The sequence below is a fragment of the Xenopus laevis genome, chromosome 3L (assembly GCF_017654675.1).
Source record: "Xenopus laevis strain J_2021 chromosome 3L, Xenopus_laevis_v10.1, whole genome shotgun sequence".
In the NCBI taxonomy this organism is placed as follows: domain Eukaryota; kingdom Metazoa; phylum Chordata; class Amphibia; order Anura; family Pipidae; genus Xenopus; species Xenopus laevis.
The window spans coordinates 86,157,453-86,172,828 of record NC_054375.1 but is presented as its reverse complement, the minus strand read 5'-3'; the positions used below and the strand labels follow the sequence as shown (position 1 = coordinate 86,172,828).

The following is a 15,376-nucleotide window of genomic DNA, read 5'->3' as shown; positions in this document are numbered from 1 at the left end:
CAATATGCCCACCCTCACTTCAGCTCATAGCAATGATAACAGATTTAAATGGTTACTAAGATAACCTAAAGCAGGAAGACACACACCTATCAGGAGGCGCTTAGTTGTTTGTGTTCCACTGTGCTGATCGGTGTGTCTGCCTGCTCATGTCCCTGGGGTCTTTTTCATTTAACACTGCAGCAGAGTATTGAAGAAGCAGCGCACAAGAACTGATGACGTGGACTGGAGGAAACATTGCTCATGCAAATTTGGTTGACTTAATGAAAGAAAAAATGTCGCCTGCGTTCAAGCACTCTTTTATCAAGGAATCGGGTGCAGCTGCAGGCAAATCAAGTTTTTTTAAAATTATGGTATCGATTCAATACAGCAGGAGGTATTCTAGTATATACTTAAAACTTGTGTTGAAGTGTTTCCTTGTCCTTTAAGATAAAATTATCTGGTTTTCACTACACCCTTCTATGTATTTTAGAGTATTTATAAAAAGAAGAAAACTGCAAGGCAAGCTATTACGTATAGCAAAAAGCAGTTTATCTTTTGCATATCATCTAAATAAAGCCAAAGTAGATGCCTGTATTAAATTATATGGTTTCTTTTTACATTTCTGAACCATTTGTCAGAAGAAATTCTCATATTACATCATTGCTTTTCTTTTTTTTACATCCAGTAGGCAAGAAATGGGTGAGTGCAAATTTGAGCAGAAAAGAAAATTTAAATCTCTTAAAAAGGTGAGGATAGCACGTAAAGCATAGCAAATTTGATAGAGAACTCAGGAAACAGATAATAGCCCTATTCATACAGTATGTGCTTTATGTTACCAAACAGCCAAATGGAACCTGGAAAAGAAAAATACATTGCACATGTGTTTTTAAACAAGATTGAATTTCTCATACCCTATGGAAAAATAAATAATTAATCCATTTACCCGTTAGGTAATGCAATTAGATTTGTTTTACCTTTTTCAATTCTGCACAGAAGCATACTGAATTATAGTGGGGAACATATTCTTGATGTATACTGACTTTCAAATCAGTAATAACTGTAAAATATTGAACTTTAGAAATATAAATATTTGACCTTTTTTAAGTCATTTCTGTTTGACTTTAATAAAATTGTAGAATGCCATCGGGTCTCATATAAAAATTCCAAGAAAAAGAATGTATTAAATTATTAATTAATATCTTGTGGCAAAACAGTCATGAATAATTCAATATATATCTCTAAGAGAAAGAGGTATTTAGAGTAGCAGTGGAGTTACTTTGTTCTACATAAAAATTTGTTGCTTCCACAAAAAAGGTGAGTGATAAAATGCAAAAACAGATATGCCCTTTTGATGGTGCGATTAGCTACAATTGCTTGTTCTCCATACCATAACAGTTTGTTTGGGTAGATTGCAGTCTTGTAGACTGAGTGTTGTCAACAACTCTCCAAAACAGGAGCTACAAGTGCACTTCCAGGTAATCTGAAATACAATGAAACCACCAGAAAGTGTATAAAAGGCAATAAACAAATGGGTCGAGAGAGTGGTTGAAGAAGTGTTTCAATAGCATTTATTTTATAAAACCTATGGCCTAGAAACTTGTGGCCTCCCCAGGAGGATCTTCCCTGGAGGGGCACAACCTTATTCCTATGATTATAAGGGGTTTTTGAGGTCCCACATATATTTTCCACCTGAAAAGTGTACTTAAAACTTACTATATGTAGTTGTGGGGAGCATGTGACTTTCTTGAAAGTTGTGTGTCATGGGATACCAAGACCTTTTGATTCTTATCATCTGAGAGAAAAAAACTGCAATCAAAATGCAAGAAAAACAGACAGTTATTTGTCATTTGGTGACTGTTTCCCATGGAGGTGACTCCAGCCTGTGGCATGTAAAAAAGAGTATTGCGCAAGAATATACTTGTCCGCCTTAAAGAAAATGCCTGTTTGGCCATTAAACTTATTACTATTATTATTTTTAACTAATGAATAATTATGATGGAAGGGAGTAATTTTCATATCCACAAACCTATTTGAACATCCTTTTTTAATATGCTTTTTGTACATTGATGGACAGTTTGGGATAATAACACATTTTCACAATAAGAGTTTTAGTCTAAAAAATGACAAAAATAACCATTGCAAAATAATATAACGTAAAGAACATGTACTGGACATTGGAAACCAAATCTTTGTTTGTAGTTTTCAGAGAGCAGGTTTATAAAAAAAAAAACTCCATCCTTAGTGTCTGCTCAGTGAAATGTAAAACCCCAGTTACTGAGCTGTGCTTAAGTTCTTCAGCCATGCCAAAAGTTGTTGATCCTTTAGGCACAAAAGACAGGAATAAATAAGTAGAGAGGCTGGCAACCTCTCCAACATTGCTGTGTACAAAATACATGTTTTAGAGAACAGTTCAATGTAAGTATAATTATTTTGCAGTGTGTGTGTGTCTGTCTGCAAGCATTGCACAGGTATTAGAAATAAAATGGTAATTAGAATGTTTGTGTCTACACTGCAATTTATTATTTATCACCTTTTGACAGAGCAAAAGCAATAGAAACACAATCTATAACCATGTACTCACTTGAAAAAAGCTGCTCTAAGTCCCTGGCGATTCTGAACTAACCTTTTAACCCTTTTTGCTGCTGGGCATTCATATACATTTGTACACTTTGGTTATGTGAAAGAATTTCCTGGAGGCACCTTATAGTTTACCTAGGGACAGTATATATTGCTTTTTTCAGGACACTATGGCTTTCTAAACTGTTTAGCATAACAAAATATAAATATATGCGTGGGATTCCCTTTTGTAAAAAGGTGCTTTTAAATATATAAAAAACAAATGTTTTATTATATAGAGCTATAGGGTCCATTTTATAAAAAATGTTTTGGAAGCTCAAGGGTCAGAATGCGTAAGAAAAATTTTTGCTTCTATGGTAAGCTTGATCTCGTATGTACCTTTATGGCCAAGAAAAATTTCACACAAAATAATCAATCTGGTACATTAATGCTCTGGCAAGGGATTTCCTAAATATGCCCCAAAATGTAAATATAATATTTTAATATGCATGAAAACACTATCCATGTTAGTACCAAATATTGTTTCTTTTATAGCACTTTTCCTTTTAGATCTCTCTCATCAAAAATTTACATACTTTGCTTTACATGTCTAAAATTACCGTACAACCTTATTTTTTTTTAAAAAAACAAATGGATCCAAAACACGTTAATTTATTTCAAAAAGCATTTACATTTTTAGGGAGCAAATATTTTTAATTTGCAAATAACCCCATATCCACATAGATCTCATGTGTACAGCACTATGACTGGCTTGTGCAAAGTACAGCTTATCACTAGTTTAGTCTAACAGTGCATATCAACAGATTTACATTCCCCTCTATTCAGGCCCGGACTGGCAATCTGTGGGTTCTGGCAAATGCCAGAGGGGCTGCTATAAGCTCCCATAGAAAGTCAGTATTTAGTTGGCTGGTGGGGGCTATTTGGGCCTCTGTGTGGGCTGTTTGGGCCTCTGTTTACACAAAACGCCAGGGCCTATTTTAATTCTCAGTTCGGACCTCCCTCTGTTAATCAATGCTGCTTTTGGAATACACGTATATAATATACAAAAGCCATGAATAGCGTGTAAATTATATCCTTATACATGGTGAGTACTGATGTCACCAGTTGTAAACGGTGAGTAGTGATGTCATTTCTGTCATGTGACTCACTGAATCTTGTGTATTATAATAAATAAAGTATCCCCTGTTGAGGATATTATAAGTTACCTCAGAGTTCCATGACCTTAGGCCTTAGGCCTCGTGTTTTTATATGGTCATGAAACTCCTCGGTAATTTATAATATCCTTATAATTTACAAGAGGGGGTACTATATACCTACACCCTGGCTGCACTAAAATAATGAGCTTCTAAGAATAAGGTTCCAGCTGAATAATGGTGGGGCTGATTCAATCACTGGCATTGACCATGGATGCCTTGTGTAATCTCTTTGCCCCTCTTATACCAAAGGTTTTTTTTACTAAAACTCAAATTTCTCATTTTTATTAAAACAAATCTGACCAAACGCCCATCTATGATGAAACGGATATACATACCATTTTCAATGTGTTTTTCAGCCTTTAATGCTAGACGCAACTTACACCTAATTTGCATCAAAAGGCAAGTGCTATTTCATTTTTTTGATTAGTGATGGGCCAGTAGGGATGTAGCGAACTGCCGATTTGGTGTTCGCGAACGCCGTTCGCGAACACCGGCAAAAAATGCGAACGTTCGCGAACAGTTCGCGAACTTCGAACACCCGCTAAAATCGTTTGATTCGAACGATCGAAGGATTTTAATCGTTCAATCGAAGGATTTTCATTTGAATCGAACGATCGAAGCCATTCGATCGAATGCTTTTCATTCGATCGAATGCTTACAATCGTTCGAACGAATGGAAATCGTTCGATTTTTAGCGGTCGAAGGAATTCGAATGGTCGAACGATCGAACGCGAACTCAAAATGCGAACGTTCCCAAACGTTCGCGAACATTCGGCGGACGCGAACGGTCGAAGTTCGCGCGAACTAGTTCGTGGGCGAACAGTTCGCTACATCCCTATGGGCCAGGCATGGATTTGCAGTGAATTTCTGCACCTTTCTACCTGCAATTTTTTCATGAAACTGCTACAAAAATTCCCCACGGTAAAATTCAATGAGACAAAAAAAAAGTTGCACGCATAAAAATTGCTGTGCATAAAAATGTTGACACCCATTGACTAATGCATTTGGACAAAAAAGTTGTACGTGTAAAAACTGTTGAGTGCATAAAAACTGTTGCGTGCATAAAAATGGTTGCGCATTAAAATTATTTTGACGCCTATTAACTTTAATGCATTTAAACAAAAAAGTTGCGCTTGTAAAAATTGTTGCTCGTGTAAAAATTGTCGCACGTCAAAATTATTTTCACACCCAATGACCAATTTTTTTTGCTGTTCCACAATTTTTTTTTTTTTCCCGGCGAAATGGGACAGATTCGCTCATCACTAGTTTTGATTTATCTGGCACAATTTGACTCTGCACTTGGCTGCAATACTATGGATGCTTACTATTTGAAAAATAAGGCAGAGATATAGAGTCCGCTCTTATATTTTGAAGATTTTACTATGTATATGCCTTTGATCACAAGGAATCATAAGGTCAGGGAAACATGGCTTCACTTATTTACTCTAGAATAAAACATGACAATTCAATCTGTATACACCATATACACTAGGACAATTTATTCCCTAATGGGACAAGCAACACAAGACCGTGCCACATAAAATATTTATTTATGCACTGTGTAAGATTTTTTCACTAACTTGTTGGTAGGGAAATTCTTATTTATAAGTCTGAATTGATTGAAATTTGCCAGTGCTACCTAAAACCCAGGACAAGATGATTGCCCATTAGTGACATATGAACTTCTGACATCTGTATTGATTGGTTTGACTGTATAGACTGAAATATTAAGAAAAGATCAGTTCAGTCCAACTTAATGATTGTGTATGTGTGTCTGTGTGCATACCCATACCTGCCCACTAAATGCTATTGGAACTTATAATTTATAAGGCCATGCTCATTTTCTTGTACTACTGATATGATTCATCTTTGTTCATCTCTTTGTACATATAAATGCCTAAGTACCATGGTATATGCAAAGAACTACGAACATCTGGAGCCAATCTGTGGCAGTCAAAATCTTCTAAAGCCATTTTCTCTGTGGCGAACTGCATGCACAGTTTTTGTGAAGAACACGGAATCAGTTGGGCTGTTTGCTCATTCTAATGTATGTGCTGCGGTAAACTGTATTTACTCTTATCAACCTATAGGTTTGTACCTATATGAAATGAACAGAAAACTTCCCAGGAACTTTTGTTTTATTATTTTAAAATCTTTTTTATTACATTTGCATATGCTTAATCATCATACACTTATGCACAATCCAATTTCAGTTATTTAAATTCTAGCAAATGGGCCATGCATCTAACCACAAAAATAAACTTTTATAAATATTAACGTGTAACCAAATTAACCTAATAAATTATTTTAATAGTTTTTTTCTTCCCTTAAGCCATATGTATAAATGTTTTATTGTATTAATGGGTAATTTGAAGTGGCTTTTACACTAAAAAATTTTACTTTTTTGTGCATAATAAAAAAGAAATTAATTAAAAGAGATTATTTCTAAATATTATTGGAAACATCATCTTTCTGTCTCTTTCTCAGCTTATGGTTTGTTTCATGCAATACTACTGCAATAGTCAGCTGTCCAAAAGCCAAGACTTTTCTTCTTCACAGGCGTGTTATCAGCCGGCTTCTGCTATGATATTTTATTGTCATAACCAGGAGTAGAAATAATAGAAGAGGCAATGAGAAACAGCTATCAATAGCTATTACATTCAGAAACAACTTTAAAATCCTTGGGTGAATACACTCAATTAAATGTTATTTTATTGTATGTGCCCTTGCTGTCACCACATCAATATGATCATATATGACATAAAGTTTATTGGATTAACAGAAAATATGCAATATGCATCATAACAAAATTAGACAAGTGCATACATTTGAGCACCCCAACAGACATATTACATCAATACTTAGTTGAGCCTCCTTTTGCAAATGTAACAGCCTCTAGACGCCACCTATAGCCTTTGATGAGTGTCTGGATTCTGGATGGCAGTATTTTTGGTCATTTGTCCATACAAAATCTCTCCAGTTCAGTTAAATTTGGCTGCCGCGCATGGACAGCCTGCTTCTAATCATTCCATAGATATTCAATAATATTCAAGTCAGTGGACTGTGAGACTATTCCAGAATATTATACTTCTCCCTCTGCATAAATGCCTTTGTAGATTTCGAAGTGTGTTAAGGGTCATTGTCCAACCTCTGCGTCACTTCAACTTTGTGATTGATGTTTTAACATTATCCTCAATAATTTGTTGATGTTGGGTTGAATTCATCTGACCCTCAACTTTAACAAGAGCCCAAGTCCCTGAACTGGCCCCACAGCATGATGGAACCTGTACCAAATTTGACAGTAGGTGTTTTTCTTGGTATGCGGTGTTCTTCTTCCACCATGCAATGCTCTTTTTGTTATGACCAAATAACTTGTCTAAATGAGCTTTTGCATACAACAAGTGACTCTGTTTGTGGCGTGAGTGCAGAAAGGACTTCTTTCTCATCATCCTGCCATACAGATGTTCTTTGTGCAAATTGAGCTGAATTGTAGAACGATGTACAGATACACCATCTGCAGCAAGATGTTCTTGCAGGTCTTCAGGGGTGATTTTTGGGTTCTCTGTAACATTTATCACAATCCTCTGCATATGCCATAATTTCCAAATTATTGTTTAGGCATTCATTCTGTAAAATCTAAACACAACAAGGGATATTAAGGCAGCTTCCATGTTCAATGTTTTTTATACTTAGTACTACATTACAGATATGTTGCCCTTGAATCCTACTTGATCCATTAGATTCCTATTTCAATTATTTATTTTACATGTTAACAGAACAATGTTGTTCAACAAGGTTCTGGATTTTTTCATTCAAGGACATGTGTTCCCAGGGAATCAGTTGTCAGCTCCGGCTCCTGCTAAACTTGTCATATCTGAGCATAAGCCTTTCTCACCTTTCATTGCGAGAGTCTCAAAAACAAATCTTGAACTAAGAAAAATAAGTCTTTTCTTTTCTTTGTTTCCATCTATTATATTTCATCTTGATAAAAAGCAGAGACATTTATTTAAAACACCATTACACTGAGCTACATCAGGTCACACATGCTATGAGGTCACATGTTTATATTTTTAAGCTCCCTTTTGGGTTACATAGAAAGTTAAATTTATATTATGAGTGTAAAATGTAAACAAATCCCATAGCATGCATTGAATTGATTTTAAACATTCCATAATGTATGAACAGTATATGGCACATATATTCATATGCAGCATATTTATATCAAACACCCTTTAATTCTTTCTGACTTTTAACATGCCACTATATAGCTTTTGAATTTCACACCTCTCTTACTGAACCAAAACATGGAAATGATCATTTTGGGGCCGATTCACTAAGCTCGAGTGAAGGATTCGAATGAAAAATACTTCGAATTTCGAAGTATTTTTTGGGTACTTCGACCATCGAATGGGCTACTTCGACCTTCGACTACGACCTTCGACTTCGATTCGAACGATTCGAACGAAAAATCGTTCGACTATTCGACCATTCGATAGTCGAAGTACTTTCCCTTTAAAAAAAACTTCGACCCCCTACTTCGGCAGATAAAACCTACCGAAGTCAATGTTAGCCTATGGGGACCTTGCTAAACTTTTTTTGATCGAAGGATTTTCCTTCGATCGTTGGATTAAAATCCTTCGAACGAACGAATGTTTAGCGCTAAATCCTTAGACTTCGATATTCGAAGTCGAAGGATTTCAATTCGAGGGTCGAATTTCGAAGTATTTTTTACTTCGAAATTCGACCCTTAGTGAATCTGCCCCTTAAAGTATATTATATAAAAAAAGTTTTATAGTGCTCACAGTCAAATAGTTAATGCAAACATGCCGCTGTTTTGACTAATCTAAATATATCTTTATCAATTCATGTGACAAAAAATAAGATTGCTACATGGTTTATTTTATTTTTAATTTGCACTTCATTGTATGTAATATAATATCTGGATAAACTGTGGAAAAAGAAAAATGGCGCTACATCACATCAAATGTAAGGCATAATGTCTTTAAATACTATCATATATACACACTAACATTTCTTCAGTATTTATTTAGCAAAATAGTGCATAAACCAGAATGATAGAAAATGTACATAAATTAAAGTCTGAGATCAGTCACTTACACCTTCAACATGTTTCTGTCTGGTATAGAAATAGATGCTGAATGTATTAATCGCTCATTTACATGGCCTCTGTTTTAGAACATACACATGCCATCTACATTTATATATATATTTATTATGCCATAGACAATTCCTTCACTCATAAAGTTACATTCGTAATTTCAATTTCAGAGACACTACCATTGCGGGTTAGGGATTCACACTGGCTCATGGCAGGGCTACAGTTAACAAAGTAGTTGCAAATCTATTCAACCAGTAAAATATATCGTCATACTTGTGAAACTGTCAGAATACCTCTCTACTGATACATTCACCTGTTCTGAGATAAGGATATCCTGTCAACCTGTACTTAAAGTCTTTCAGAGCTGTAAACCCCTGTTTTGCAATAGGCTTATTATGCAAGATATTCTCTAGCAGACACTTAAGACAGGTGGAACAACCATTCAAGTATTTCTAATGCTAGACTATGCCCTGTTTATAAATAATGATATTTCTATCTATTACCATAGTGAATTATGAAGAGAAAAAAAAGTATTTAAACTGTGAATTTGAAGGAGACTCATTCTGTACAGAAGACAAAGCCAAATAGTCTTAAAAACTTGTTTGAATTAGTGATTTTACCACAGCACATCAATCTAGTAAACTGTATGAAGTTTTAAAAATACAGTTAGGGACAGTTAGTGGGAACAGAGCTAAATAATACCTTTAAAATCCGTTATATTTGAATGAAGCAGACTTGTAAACATCAAAGTCACCTGTGATATGAACCCTAAAGCAGCTGCTACTGCAGAGTCCAAATATTTAACCTTGAGTAGCAAATACCCCATTATTAATAGGTAGCTCTAGGGTAAACATTTCTTGGTAGCCTTGTTTACACCTTCTATTTGGTTTCACATTTATCATTGTTCTTTGTCTGATTTTACTCAATTTAAACTAATAATTTTACCATTCTCATTCAAGAAAACCTTAGAGTGTGTTATGGTTTAACCCTACCTCTTTAAAATCAATATTGGAATTAAATCTAAGAAGAAGTGACAATCAGTGGTAGATACCATTTGTGAAGCAAAGCTGAACAATAGTGATGTGCGGGCTGGCCCGTTACCTATTGGTTTACTAGCGGGTTGGGCCAACCTTGCACCTCCAGTTGCGCGTGGCGGGCAGGATCCAGGTTAAGCTCTCTTCCTGCTTTCCCCACTCGCCACCTTGCACTGCCGGTCTGTTGGCTTCTGACTTCCGGCTTCCTTTTTTTACAGATGCACGCCTTATCGCCTTGCCCTTTTTGTGATGTCATCGGCAGTGTGGCGCGGGTCTATAAAAGGAACTCGGAAGTCGTGGGTGGAAGGGGGGTTAGGGTCAGGGTGCGGGTCAGGTAAAACTACTGGACAGGGACACTGTGGGATATTGATCCTATGGGGATCCATCTGTGTATTTTAGAATAAAGAGGTAGGGGTGCAAACCCAAATTCATGCCCTATATAATATAGACCTCATTTATTGTAGACCTGGGTGCAAGTTTAAGAATACTAAAACACCTCAATTGCTCATGGGATCTTGTTGCTCTCTTCTGTCCAGTGCAAGGCAGCCTTGTACTAAACGTCTGCCTTAGGCAAGTGATGAGTATAGCACTTCAGTGCACCTTGCTCCCATTGGGACTCAATAACTTGCACAAATTAGAATGTGGGTGAGGGAACAACCACACGCCATCTCCATCCCTCCCCTCATGAGTACAGCACTGCTGACCACAGGAAGTGCTATATTCATAGGGGAAATTGTCATTATGCTTCATTCTAGAGCAAAAAGAACTGTGGTGCTAAATGTGCTAAAAGTGCAAAATACAGGACATGGTGCTAAAACCATGGTGGTTTTTGCCTATTATTTTCACTTATTTGCACTTAGTAGATGACCCCCTCAATTGTCTTCCACTGGCTACAGTGTAAATGCACTGTACTAAGTTAATCAGAATAGCTGCAAAATAATATAATATGCATTTTTATAGCTTGCAAATTCTAAATCAAACCTACATGAAATAACATGTCATTTTGGCGAAAAATTCATTATATTTTGCTAATGACCCAAAACAATGCTGGACACCTTGAAGTGTATGATTGCGGGGGCTAATTATACAGCACACAACTGTTCTCACTTTCAAGGATATAATTACTTGCACAGGCATACATTTTTGTCCTGTGTAATTAAAATAATAGTTTCATGAGGATTGTGAGTTTTCAAATGCAGCACTTATTTGTATGACAAATATACTGTAGGTATCATGCTTGGGTTCACCTCAAGACTTGTCCTCCTCTTCATCTAGTAATCATTTCCAAAAACACATTTTTATTGTACTTGGATCAATAACATAACTATTAAAAACAGTAAATTGGAAAAAATGATTGTTATATTCCATATTATTAAACTATATGGAAGACACACCAATTAGATGGCAAAGGAATAAAAAAAATATTTAAGAGCACTGTTAGCAAAAGAAAAAATGAAATTGCTAATATTATTTTAGCTTTATTTGATTTAGATTTACTATACACCAGTGGTTCTAATCTGCCAGAATTTTTGTTGCTCTATTAATAGTTGTACCTGCTACAGAGTCTTTTGTTTTTTAATGGTTGTTGTGAAGCAGAAATAATCTTGGAAATATATGGTTGGTAACTGAAATGAGTCATAGCTTATAACAGCATGTACAAAATAAATACTGCATTTTTTTCTGATGGTAACTCAGGATGATGGCTTTTCTGGATAGAGAAATGTTTTTGTTTGTGGATGGTCCCATAGAAAGTAATGTGGTATAATAAAGTTGGTCACATATGTTAAGATTTACAGTACTAAGGCAGTTTGGCTAAGTTTTTCCATACTGTCCAGCCATTGCACAGCAGATTTTTACAAGCTGCAATTCTTTAAATGCTGATGCACCCTTTGGGCAACCTTTTGCAAAAAGGCAAAAAGAGTTGAAGCTCCAAAACCCATTAGTTTGGGATAAATGCAATAGAAGTTGGCCATTAGGGTACAATATATATCTGTTTAGCCTGTGGGCTGATTGATTAGACTTTAAGGTTGACCAGACTATGGCCACTAAAACTCTGCAACCAGAGATTCAATAAGTTTGGTGCTCCATTAATTGTGAATGTCCAGCACCATATGTCTGATGAATAGCTTGATAAGGAAAATCACAAGCAACCTATGGTTGCGTTTCTAAAATGTACCAAAAGATTGCAGTATATAACACGTATAAACATTTGTAGGTTCACAAATAACCCTTACCCTTTTACCATTTTCATCAAAATAAAACAAAATATTGTGACCAAATTGTGGCATACAGTATTTTGAAAGCCATGATTTATTTGTGAGACTAATGTTTACTAATGGGTATAATGGATTGCATATTTTATGTCCTTTGCAGCCTTGGACTCTGCATAGAGATATCAAATACTGTAACTGTAACTGCTTTCAGATATATAACTTCAGGCAAGATTTCTGACTTCTGAAACTAGAAATAAGGAAACCATTATTCCTATAAAATGTAAGCCAGCAAGTTAAATAAATTAGTATAATTAAACTTGAGATGCTAGAAATTCTTTTCCTATAGCTCATCCAGAGATGAGCTATATGATACACCAAGCTGCAATCTTGTTAAAATTTCAGTGATTCATCACCAGCAAGTTTTAGTTTTGCAAACCATTTCAAAAGTGCCAAAAACCAATTGGAACTTTAATATAAAAACAATTAGTTGTGAGAGTCATGAAAGGAAATATGATAATTGGAAGCAGGCAAAGAAATGTTGTCATAGACACTTACATGTTGCCTGGTGCATTTTAATATAGAATGCTTAGTCTAAATCCATACCCACTGCTTCATTGTATGGTGTATAATATCTGATTATGTCAAAAAAATTCAGATACATTTTCCCATTTATTTTATTACCTCATTTTTGCCTAGCTACATTTCTTTATTATATTTTTTAATAAGAAAGGGTGAATTATTTTTTTGTTCATTTCTGCTAGTAGAAAATTAAGCACTCAGAATTAATTTGCATTTGTATGATGTCAACATTCACTTAGTAATGTTCTACATATCATTGTTCCACGTCATGTGATGTACATTTGGTGAGCAATAGGATACTTCTATATTCATTCCTAACACATCTTTTAGCCCTTATAGCCTTTTGACCTCAAGTATTTGGTTTTTCTTTGTGTTAAATCCATATCCCATTATGTGTTGAAATGTTTAGCATCGTATTCTTAAGCTCTCTGACATGTACTCTGCAGTGTCTCATCTAATCAGCCTGAAGTGAATGGAATTCTGCAGAAGAGACAAATGTTTTTATTGCTAGGCCCTGTGGGTCTACTTCTGAATCACTTCAGAGTGTTCATACAGTTATGATGATGGTGGTTAAATGATACAGAAATAGACTTCACGTCACTACTCTGTTTGAAGTGAAGCATATAAACATTCCATATTCTTTGCCTTCAATCCACTCAGATAGTTATAATTTTAATAACAGTTTGCATAAATAGGATGCATATTTTCATTCTGTTTTCTTTTTATCAACAAGTGATATCAGTAAGGTATATTGTTGACATCATAATCATGTAAGCAATAGTAACATACACAGCACAGTCAATCTTTATGTAATTCTCTGCAAAACACAGATTTTTGTGGGAAATTTGTTTAACAGTCCCTTGTGCTGGTGTTGTCGCTCCTTAGGAATTATGGAAGGCAACAATGGGTGTCTTTTCTGTCGTAAAAACATGGTGGGCAAAACACCTGAAATGCCTATGTGCCATTATTCTTATAGTGATTGTCAAAAAAAATTAAGAAAAGTAATGCAATAAAATTTTCCTTTATAACGTGAAAATCAATGCCAACTTTTATTGATTTCGTTTTTTTAATAGAAAATACAAATCCAGAAGATGGATAAAGACTTAATAGTCTTAATAGTAGTAATTTTCCAAAGGTACCTACAAAAGGTGAAGAGAAATGAAGGTCATGTACAGTCTTCACTCATAGAATGTCTTTACAAATCCGTTGAAATTAAAACATAGGGGGTTGTCCCCAATGTGGTTTCATTTGGGTTATGAGCCATGAAAAAGAGCAACTGTGAATATTCTGTCCGAGTTTTTCACTAAACTAGTGTACAGGTTAAAAAAAAAACGGAAACGCAGCACACATTTTGTTGACTTTTTTTTCCTTTAGTAATTTTTTTTCTCAACTCCAACTATTTGTAAATTGGTCTCCCTGTGTGTTATTTCTTCAGTTGAATCCATTTGGAGACAAAAGAGAAGCACTTATATTTTCTGTAGGATTGTTTATTTTATTTTGCACTAGATTTACTCCAACGAAACTTACACAGTGGTGCTATTATCAAGGATCAAACTGGGAAGACCTTCACAATTCCCAGCAGTTCAATATTTTTCCTGTTTATCAAAACTTTCCTTTTCTGACTGCCAGGGCTTTAAACAAAATGGCATATTACCAAACCTGATACCTGCATCAGTTCACCAGAATGTGTTTGACTGCTTTGAGCAGTCAAATTCCATTCTGATCTATAGGGGAATAGCACTAAGCAGTAGTGCTGAGTACTATTACCTGTCAGAAACCTTACTTTATTCTAATTAGTGCTTAGTGCTAATGCCTTATTCTAGCTCAGAAGAAAAATTAACTCTGAAAGTTCGATACAATTTAGCAACCCTTGATAAATCACCCACAGTGGCTAAGCTTTTTAATTGTGCAGATTCTGCATTTTGAAGTGTCTTAAAAACCATGTTAAATATATAAACTAAAGAGTTTTATTATAGATTGTGTGGGTGACAAGAAAAGACTTGGTTGATTGTAAAATAGATGTATGGTAGCTGGAAAGTGAATAACATTAGATAAATTACATTAAGATATTTTATTAACTCAGATACTTTTTCATTGACCTGTTTACATAATGGAAATAATACAATTAGTCATAGTAACCCACATTTAATGGTATTCCTAATAAACTTTTATAGGCACAATTCCTTTTTACTACAGCATTGTTTATTGGTAGTGATGGGCGAATTTATTCGCCAGGCGCGAATTTGCGGCGAATTTGCGCGATTCGCGCCGAGCGAATAAATTCGCGAAACGCCAGCGAAAATTCGCGGTAAAAATTCGACGGCGTCAAAAAATTTTTTTTGGAAAAACGGACGCCGGCGCCAAAAACGGGCGCCGGCGTCAAAAACGAGACGCCGGCGCCGTTTCGCAAATTTTCCGCCGTTTCGCGAATTTCGCGCGAAATTCGCGAATTTTTCGGCGAAACTGCGCAAATTCGCCCATCACTATTTATTGGTTAATAATACATGCAAATAAAATGTTGTGCAGTAGTAATTTATAGATAATATATGTGTATAGATAAATGGATAGATGGATTATTTTTGAGTAAGAGGGAGGCACTTAAACAAAGGAAATAGAAAAAACACTGTGGACATGGGATTTAATACCTCTGGAGTACAAGACATTTACCCATGAGTGATG

At 35.4% G+C, this 15,376-nt stretch overlaps 1 protein-coding gene across 2 annotated transcripts in view; it reads left to right on the top strand.

The window, feature by feature from the left end:
• The window catches only part of sema3a.L (semaphorin 3A L homeolog), a 137,449-nt gene that overhangs the window by 73,899 nt on the left and 48,174 nt on the right, over window positions 1-15,376 (top strand).